At 35.6% G+C, this 10,931-nt stretch overlaps 1 pseudogene; it reads left to right on the top strand.

Annotated features, from left to right (window-relative positions):
- The first annotated feature begins 8,521 nt into the window (after window positions 1–8,521).
- Window positions 8,522–9,833, top strand: LOC101962521 (POU domain, class 5, transcription factor 1-like; annotated as a pseudogene).
- Window positions 9,834–10,931: the final 1,098 nt, after the last annotated feature.

The raw sequence follows: 10,931 nt of genomic DNA, 5'->3' as shown, positions 1-10,931 counted from the left end.
TATATTAGCATTTTTGAAGACATGATTTTTCATCTATGCATATAACTTATAATACCTGTTTAGTAGTGATAATAATAACATTTATTAATGTTATAATTAGTCTTTATCTTTGCTGCCTTATCTGAACTGGAAATAAATTAATCAATACATAGTTATAAATTCATAATTTTAATTTCATTCTTATTAGAGAAAAAACCTAACATCAATCTTATTTTTTATTATTATTTTTATTGATTTTTTAAAAATAAATTACAGTAGAATGCATTACAATTCTTTTTTATTGTTTTTTTTTATTTGTTGCTCAAAACATTACAAGGATTTTGACATATAATATTTCATACTTTGATTCAAGTGGGTTATGAATTCTTATTTTTACCACATGTACAGATTGCAGGATCACATTGGTTATACATCCACGTTTATACATACTTCCATACAACATATAGTGGAATGCATTACAATTCTTATCACTCGTACACAGCACAAATTTTTATATTTCTGGTTGTATATAAAGTATGTTGACACTAATTCGTTGTCTTCATACATGTACTTTGGATAAGGATGTCTATCACATTCCACCATCCTTGCTAATCGCCTGCCCCTTCTCTTTCATTAATTTTAAAGTGTCAATTCTAACAGTAAATAGAAAGGTTTCATTTATTATTTATTGGCTTGTACATCCTATTTTTTTTCCTCAAGTTTACTGGTGACTGAATCCAAGGCCTCACACATACTAGGCATGAACTCAATCTCTGAGCTCTGTCCCCAGAACCTTGGCTTATAAATTTCATAATAAATTTATTCATTCATATTAATCCCTCTTCATATGGAAGCTCTAATGATTGATGTTAGACACATCCACATCTAACAAATCCTATATAATTCAGAGCCCATGCTCCTCAGAAGACAGGTATGGGATTAATAAAGCAATGCACCATTCTGTATATTACAGCATACCTCTTTCTTGTTTGTTTATTTTGTATTTTATTTGTGGAATTTTAAAGTCTATTAACTGGTAAGAATATTGAAGCACATATCTGGTAATTTGTAATTGCTCTTTACATTATCATATCAACAAAATAAATATTAATAACTAATTCTTTGTCTTCATTTTATTTTACATTGATGAAAGAAATGGGTATCACTAAATATTTTATTTTTTCTTTATTGTGGTCATATGTAGAATAATGTCATTTTTGTTTAATAGAAAATAAAGGCCTGACCCTAGTGTTATTTTCCTATAGAAGATGAATGAGTTTTGTATTTCACCCTACAAATTTATTCCATTATTTTTTTCTCCAATTCCCCTTGAATTCTCCTTTGAATTAACTTTACTATTCCCTGATTCCCTCATTAGTGATAAGGAAAACACTGCACATATTTATGTATAATGGGATTCTTGCATTTAACTGTCAAAAATTATAAATTGACAAAGAGAATATATCAATTCAATATGGATATTTTTAAAATGCATGCTTCTTTTACTTAAAATTGGAACAGTTGTATAGTTTATTTTAGTTAGGATTTTTATACATTTTTCCCCTTAAGGAATACTTATTAACAATGAGAACTATTTAAAATTACAAGTTTTATTTTATATTATATCAGAGAATTTTTATTTTTAATTTTTTTTCATGGTATTTTTGCAGAATGAAGTGTTTTTACAAACATTGGTATTGGTTCTTTTCTATAGGGAAAATGACTGTTCTTAGAGGCAAGTGGGATCAATAACACTAATCTCACATTGCTACTATCAGAACACTGAGCATAAGGTCATATGCCATAGATGCAAAGGAGGGATCTGACCTGAAATAGTCACTGATCTGGGTACAGCATAAGGACCTGGCCTGGCTTGGTGGAAGACTGATTGGAATTTACTACACTATTATTGTTGGCACTTCTTGGCAAGTTATATAATTATGAGATTTTCTTATCCCAGGTGACAAAATACAACATAATTTTCTATATACTTTAGACACATGAAGTTTTGATCTAATAAACTAAGTAGTAGAAATCCCTTGGAATAAGAACAGACATTGAAGTTAGGTAAGACTAATAACAGCAAGTATTTTAATATTGCTATGTGTTCTTTATTCCCAATAAAACTCTATTGTAAACATAAAAAATTAGAGATACAGAGAGATCACGTAACTTACTTAAGAGCACAGAAATATTTAGTGGCAGAAATGATATTCCAACTTGGGTAATACCCAAGTGTCTTCCACAAAATAAATAGATAGATAGATAGATAGATAGATAGATAGATAGATAGATAGATAGATAAGTGTTGAAGTTCTAACCCTAGTCACTAGGAATGTGAACTTATTTAGAAGTAAGGTCTTTACATATTTGACCTGGTTAAGATGAGGTAATTAAAGTGAATCAAATCAGTATGACTACTGTTTTTATGGAATGGGAAATTTATATATAAAAACACACAGAGGGAAAAAATGTGAAGACACACAGGGAGAATGATGTGAAGGCAGAGAATTGGCAAGAAGCATCTATGAGCCATGAGATATAAGAGGCCACCAGAGGCCAGCAGCAAAGCATGGAACAGTTCTTTCCTGGAGACTTCAGAGAGAGTATGGTCTAGCTGACATTTTTTAAACAATAATTTTCTGTTATTGTAAGCCACTCTGTTTGTGATGTTTTATTGTGGTGTCCCTAGGAAACTAATACAAAATCAATGCATCATCATCTCAAAAGCTTTGATATCTTCACATTTTACATTTAAATTTTAAAAATCTCATAATGTGAGCCATATAACTCTTCTAGAATTTCTATAAAAGAAAATCACATTAGATATTATCTTTGGATAAAGTCGATCTATATAAACAATAAAAATCAGGAAGGATAGAAAAGTAAGAACCACTATCACATTAAAAAGTTTTGGCTTTAATATTATTTATTAAATATGTGACTTTTAAGGTATATAATATGTGATATATTAAAAACATAAGGTTTAATTGGATAACAAATTTATGAAGGAAAAATTGTAGCATTTTTCTAAACACATGACACATGTTTATAAAGTTGATTGAACAACACATAAATCATTAATCTAAAGGCTTTGAAACTTGCTATCTATCTCTGCTTTGTAATGTTTCATGTACATCTTTTTTATCCTGTCAAGTAAAAAAAATAAGTTTTACATAGTTTGTCACTAATTAGTGCTTGCTTTGAAGTATAATCTATTTTTTAATTCTCCAGATGTCTTTTTCTAATGCATATGTGTCAGCAGCAGGCCTTGGTGTTTCAGGCTTTGAAGGCAGATGGTTTGAGACTGTCATTAAGTTAAAGTTAACCATTAAATATGCCTTTGTTTTCTGAGGTATTAGGGATGCTAGCTAGACTCTTCTTTAAACTGATTATACAATACATGATCTGCCATTTTCTGATGATTTGTACCTAGTCAAAAAATAGTAAATTAAAAAATAATTAATTTGTTTTAATTAGTTATACATGACAGTAGAATGCACTTTGATACATCATATATAATGGAGCATAATTTCTCATAAGATACAATTTTATTATGAGAGAAAATAAACTTTCAAGAAATAATACAGAGACAGAGCATAACTTTATTAAAGCCATGCTATTGTAATGACAAGGCTCAATATTCTCATAATCATAAAAATAAAACATTTACAAAATGTTTTAAAAAATAGTAAATCGTATTTTCAAAAATTTCATGTCCAATGAGAAGTATGCTGGAACTATAGCTCATGCCCACTACTGTAGTATCTATCAGTTTGAGAAGGTGTAAACATACGATAAATTTGTGACATCAATTCTCACATTTTTACTCAGTGGGATAGCATATTGCATATCAGGAGAATAATGTGTGGCGATTATTTATTATGGTTGACCTTTATTAAATGGCCTTTATTTAAAGTATAAAATGTTGGATATAATTAAGAAAAAAGTATGGCCATGAATAACAAAGTAACTTAGCTTTATCAAGATATTAATCTCTTGGGCTGGGGATGTGGCTCAAGCGGTAGCACGCTTGCCTGGCATGCATGAGGCCTGGGTTCGATCCTCAGCACCACATACAAACAAAGATGTTGTGTCCTGTGTCCACCGAAAACTAAAAAATAAATATCTATCTATCTCTCTCTCTCTCTCTCTCTCTCTCTCTTTAAAAAAAAGATATTAATCTCTGACTTAATACAAAAATAATAGTTTAGGCACCAGTATCTTTTTAATTTTTTTGGTACTGGAGATTGAACCTAGGGGGCTTTACCACTGAGCCACATCCCCAGCTTTTTATTTTTTTGAGACATGGCCTCATTATGTTGCTTAGGATCTCACTAAATTCCTGAGGCTGAGCCTTGGACTTGCAACCCTCTGATTCAGCCTCCAAAGTTACTGTGATTACAGGCATATGCTAAGCACCTGGCTAAGCACCAGTATCTTAAGGTCAAGGTAAGATGTTTGAGAACAATGGATGAAGGAAAACAATGGGAGAGAAGACTGGATTAATTTGAAGCAGAGAGAAATTATTGGCTGAATGTAAATCAGACAATCATAATAATGACAAGGGCAAGCTGAGAGTAAGAATATTTGCATATGGGCTTTAATGGTAACAGAAATTATGGAAGATTCAAGATAACAAAGACCAGATGGATGTAATTAACAGAAAAGTATGGCCGTGAATATTTGGTGTGAGTGGTATCAAACTGCATGAAAAACATGAATCTATAGGAGTGAAACTTAACAGAAACAGAGAGTAGAACAGTAGTTACTGTAGTCTGGAGGGTACAGGGAATGGGGAGGTTTTTTTCAAAAGATACAAAATTTCAATTAGAGCAGAGGATATGTTTTTTGAGATGAATTGAGCATAGTGATGACTTAATTAATTATAATTCATTATATATATTTCAAATTTTCATTGAGTAAATTGCAAATGTCCTCACCACAAAAAATAAGCTTTTGAGGTGACAGGTATGTTAATTAAATTAACAATTCCCATTAATAAATATAGCATAGCATCACTTTGTAACTCAGACATTTATGCAGCAGCAATGTATGAATACACAATTACATAAAGAATAAAAAGATTTAAAAAGAACAGTAGGCACTGAGAAGTTAGAGTAAATGTGATGAATGTCAACTTAGTTCCATACAGTATTCCTAGGGCTTGGGCCTTATTGACTAACAAAAGTCCATTGTCATACTGCTTATCTTCTAGAAGACACAAAATAATATACAAAGAATATTACAACATGGGAACAGTGACAGCGTGACAGCGGTTGAGAAAGCAAAACCCTGTTATTGCAGTTCATAATATAACCTAGGTAAAGAATGAGATCAACTAGACCACTCAATGAAGTGTGTTTTCCTGGATAGAATCCTAGAATAGGATAAGCAAATTAGACTAAAAAAAGAGAGAGAAAGATCTGAAAAAAACTATGCACTTTAGCTAATAATAAATGTATTAATTTAGATTCATTAGCTGCAACAAACTTATTATACTAATTTCCCTCTAAAGGAAATTATGTACACCTATACTTTCATTGTTTCTAGAAATCTAAAACTGCTTTTAAAAAGATGATATAATAGTAACAATAAAAATAGATCTTGTTTGCTTTATCTTTGTGCTTTTCAATATGTTCCTTCTCCTCTACTTGAACATTTTTTGCTGTCTCTAGTAATTGCTCTGCTGATTAGAGATTCTTTGAACTCTTTGTTTATTATCATTTTCTTTAAGTCACTATATTTTTAGACAGACTAGAAATTATTGCATTTGGGTATTCTTAAATACCACACAAGACTCTATTATCATGCCTCTTACATATATCATTACTTAGATTCAGTACATTTCAGTGGGCCCATATAATGTATCTGGGTATGTACACAGGAACTTTTCAGATATCATTTCTTCAATTAATTCCCATTCATCTGTTGAATCTGCTTATTTGGGCACTTTTATAGAACAGATTGTTTCCCATTTGCTTTCCCAGGACTTTTTATTTTAGAGAATTATGCCACATTTTCTATCTTTATCATTTTAAAAGCTTTTATTTACTTCATAATGAATACAAAAAAGTTAGCACTTATCTGTCTTTACTTTGCTTTTTGTCTACCATTGAGAGTTGTAATATCAATGAACACATTTTAATTTTCTCGATTCATCACCCTCTGACTTAACCCTAGTTAAATGAAACTTTCCCCATTCTCTGAACTGACAAGAGTTCTTAGAAAGGCAAAAGTCCAGAGTAGTGCTGAGCTTTATTGATTTAAATATTTAAACGCAAGCATCAAGTTGGTCCTTAGTCTTATCTGGAAACCTACTACTGTATATCTGATTTATTACCTCTGGTTCTCTCAGATAATTTTTTCCCCCCATGGCCCTTTCTCTTCAAATATCTACCACCTTTTCACTCAGCTTATATGCTTGATACAGAAAAAATAAATCTGAATAAAATTTCTTTATCTGACTGTAAGTCCACTTCCACTTATGCAGTCTTTTGCAAGACAGAACTCTCTCTCTGAGACAGTCCAACCTAAGATTTTCATAAGCCTTAAATAAAGGGATGGGATGATGGATTCCATCATCTGATTCCTTAAGTAGATAAATTTCTCACTGTCTCTCAAACTATTTCCTCTCTTATTGATTTAAAATAATCTACCTCTTCAATACAATTCCGAAAGTAAAATAAGTTATGTACAAATGTTTACTTTAAAAAATAGGAGAAAATCTTTCATTTTACATCACTCTATAACTAACAGCCATTTTTGTTACCTATTTTAGTGAACATAATCAAAATAATATTTTCAGCTTACTGAGTAGCTTCCTCTCCTATCTATCTATCTATCTATCTATCTATCTATCTATCTATCTATCTATCTATCTATTTATTTACAGTACTAGGGATTGTACTCAGGGGCACTCAACCACTGAGCCACATCCCCAGCACTATTTTGCATTTTATTTAGAGACAGAGTCTCACTGAGTTGCTTATCACCTGGCTTTTGCTGAGGCTGGCTTTGAACTTGCAATCCTTTTGCCTTAGCCTCCTGAGTCGCTGGGATTACAGGTATGTGCTACTGTGCCCAGATCCTCCAAATTTCTTAATCTAACCAAACTACCCTATTATTTCTACCACTAATTTTAACATTGTAGTCCTTAGCTGACTGGACCCTCACCTTCATTTCATTTATTGAATCAACCCCTAATTCTTGAAGAATCCAATTTACCACTCCTTCAACATTTTTCTGCTTTTCTTTTGCTTAGCTACCCCCCTTATTCTGGTTTCTCCTTTTGTAATATCTTCCCTGTCATCTAAATCACAGAATGATAGAAATAATCAAAAGCTTTATGGGAGGAGATAAACCATTTAATTTATTATCGGTTAATTTACTATTAAGAGAAGGACTTTGAAAATGTTGGGTTGTAAAAGGAAAAAAAGAACAGTGTTGTGGAAAAAGTCATTTGTTTTGCAAAAGTTTTATTTTGAAGGTAAGTAAACAATTTGTATTATAACCTCTGCCATATTTCCTCTAGGTCTACTTATGTCCATTCTATATACCACTTTACATGTGTCAAATTAATTTTTTCTTTGATTAATTTCTTAAAGTTCTCATTACCTCTTCTTTCCTTTTAAATATTAAAGCTAAGTGCGGGAAGTAATCTTATGGATATCCTGTGAAGTCTGAAATCATATAAAATACATTTTGAAGTGTTGTGCCCTGAATGTAAAGGAACCCAAACACTTAGGACACTCTTCATTTTGGAATTTCTAAGGTGGGAACATTGGAATGTCTTAAGAAATAAAATGTGGCTTTACTCCTTTTATGTAATTTTTATTAGTTCAATAATATTGTTTAATAAGAAACTCTATCTCTACACAAATCACTTGAACTTGTGATTGGGTAGCATATATATATAGTTTTATAAAACTCAACCAATTATTTGTAATGCCTGCTTACACATTTTTTTTCTCCTAGATTATAAACCTTTTGAAGGAAGTATGGTATGACCTTCCTAGAGTAGACAGTTATGATTCTTTTTTAAGAAAAAAACTTGATGGCTATGTATTTTGTAGTCATTTATTAAAATATTATTAATACTGTTTATAATCCTCTGTCCAGAGAGAGAATTTTTGGTAATTTGTTTTCTGACAAAACTATTTTGATGCTCCAAAATACAAAGCAAAGTATATAAAGATTATGAAGGTGGGTATCACATTAGAAAGGAGAGAGTACATTTAACATTGTGCCATTTTTCTATGTACAGAACTCATCAACCCATTGTGGAATTCAGTCTCAACTGCCTGTTGTGTTGAGTTACAACAAAAGGCATCAAAATTAGCTGTTTATGTGAGAAACTTGGGCCTTATTTGGTTATTTCTGAAGAATCTATCATTCTTTCTATACTAATTAATAAACACAGAATGCACATGTAGGAATAAATGTTTTTTAGATTGAACAAATAATTTCCTTAGAATTTACTCTTATAGGACAACAGCCAATTTATTTTTCAGGCCCCCGGCTTGGGGTGCCCTTCTAATCCATGGCCGGACATCTGGCTTCGGCCTTTGCCTTCTGACCCCCTTCAGGCTGTGGGGGTGATGGGCCAGGAGGGCCAGAGCTGAGCTGGATTGATCCTTGGACCTGGCTAAGCTTCCCAGGCCCTCCAGGTGGTCCAAGAATTGGGTCAGGGGTTGGGCCAGGTTCTGAGGATTCCCTCATGCCCCTCTGCCCTATGAGTTCTGTGAAGGGGTGGCATACTGTGGACCTCAGGTTGGAATGGGCCTGATACCCTACGGTAGTCTGGAGACCTCTCAGCCTGAGATCGAGGTGGGAGCTGGGAGCTGGAATGGACAGCAACTCTGAGGGAGCCTCCCTGGAGCCCTGCATTGCTCACCCTACTGTGGTGAAAGTGAAGAAGGAGAAGGTGGAGCAAAGCCCTGAGGAGTCCCAAGATAACCAAGCTTTGCAGAAAGAACTCTAGGAATTTGCCAAGTGTTAGAGTCTGTAAACAAGTCAGGATGGCGCCTGGCATTTTGCCAGAGGGAGTGGTTTGTGAAGTAACGCCAGCGAGCCATTAAGTGTGGAGAGTCCTTATTGGTTGACTGCTGTATCTATTTTATGTTAATTAAGATAAGTTGTGTGGAATGTATATATACCCCTCCTGTCCTACACCCCTCCCCCCCCTGTTATTTTGCTGCAGCCAGACTGCAGCAGCTAAACTGCTGAAGCAGAAGAGGATCACCCTGGGATATACTCAGGCTGATGTGGGGCTCACCCTGGGGGTTCTCTTTGGGAAGGTGTTCAGCCAAAGGACCCATCTGTTGCTTTGAGGCTCTGCAGCTCCATTTCAAGAACATGTGCAAGCTCTGGCCTCTGCTACAGAAGTGTGTGGAGGAAGAAGACAACAATGATAACTTTCAGGAGATATGCAAACGGAGACCCTCCTGCAGGCCCGGAAGAGAAATCGAATCAGTATGGAGAACCCAGTGACAGGCAACCTGGAGAACATGTTCCTGCAGTGCCCAAAAACCACACGACAGCAGATCAGCCACATTGCCAAACAGCTAGGGTTTGAGAAGGACGTGGTCCGAGTGTGGTTCTGTAACCGGTACCAGAAGGGCAAAGGATCAAGCATTGATTATTCCCAACAAGAAGATTTTGAGGCTGCAGCTTTTCCTTTCTCAGGGGGACCTATATCCTTTTCTCTGGCCCCAGGGCCCCATCTTGGTATCTCAGGTTATGGAAGCCCTCACTTCACCACACTCTACTCCTGGGTACCTTTTCCTGAGGGGGAAGCCTTTCCCTCTGTCTCAGTCACCACTCTGGACTCTCCTTGTTGGGAGTCTCCCTGAGAACTCCCCAGGCCTTTCAAACATGGCGGCGGGCAAATTGCCAGTGGGCGGCTAGAACTCCCCGGGCCTTTCAGATAAGGAGCCCCTAATGCAACATGGCGGAGGGCAAGTTGCCAGAGGGCAGATAACAAGTTGTTTTGAAAACCTTCTAATTGGCCCTCCCATCTTCCGAACTCGTGGACAGTTAGTGCCCCCCATGAATCTTATGCAGGGCGGACGTGTGTGCACCATAGGTGATGACCTGACCTTTACTATGATTGGCCCCGGGAGCTTCCTGGTTTAAGATAACTGACTCTCACTTTCTATATAAGCTAGCACCAGCTTGCAGTAAAGCGCTTCATCTTTGTCACTGCTGTCTGTGTGTGTGCATTTTAATCTCTGACAACGAACCTTGGCCTTTCACTCCTATGCTTTCAAACTGAGCTGCCTACTGTTACATGCAGTACAGGCTGAACTAACCTGTCAGCAGAGCAGGCTGAAGGAATGTTAGCTACAGGATAACCCACACACTCAAACCCCCCTCTGTCTGGTCCTTTGCGTTGAGTCTGAACACTCAACCACACTCAAGTCTGAACACTCGACCCCCACCCATCTTGTGCAATGGAAACCCACATCTGACCCCTGCCTCATCTGCCTGAAGGCAGAATATGACACCCTTAGCAACTATTGTATGATACAATCAATTGACGCCAATAAGGAAGCTTGCAGACCCAAAGACCCCATTAGATTTTGGCTATAAAATCCCCTCCTGCCAGGCCCCCTTTCTGGCTCTGTCTCCCTCTCTTGCTCTCTCTGTCTCCCTCTCTTGCTCTTGCTCTCTTTCTTCTCTCTCTCTCTTCTCTTGCTTTCTCTCTCTCTTTCTCTCTATTTCCGCCCCCCCCATATATATATATATCCTCCCCCCCTCTCCTCTTTTGCACTGCTGCAATAAAGATCTCTTTGTTGCTCTGAGTGTTGTGGTCACTTTTCTTTCACCTGCCTTTCCCAGGTATGGGGGCAGAGGAAAGAGGAGCTAGGAAGAGAACATGGAGTCTGGACCAGGGCTTTGGGGACTAAGTTATTCATTCACTAAGGAAAGAATTAGAAGCTCAAAGGGTG

Source organism: Ictidomys tridecemlineatus, chromosome 6, assembly GCF_052094955.1.
Source record: "Ictidomys tridecemlineatus isolate mIctTri1 chromosome 6, mIctTri1.hap1, whole genome shotgun sequence".
Taxonomy (NCBI): domain Eukaryota; kingdom Metazoa; phylum Chordata; class Mammalia; order Rodentia; family Sciuridae; genus Ictidomys; species Ictidomys tridecemlineatus.
The sequence above is the reverse complement of the archived record's forward strand: the minus strand, read 5'-3'. Positions and strand labels throughout refer to the sequence as shown.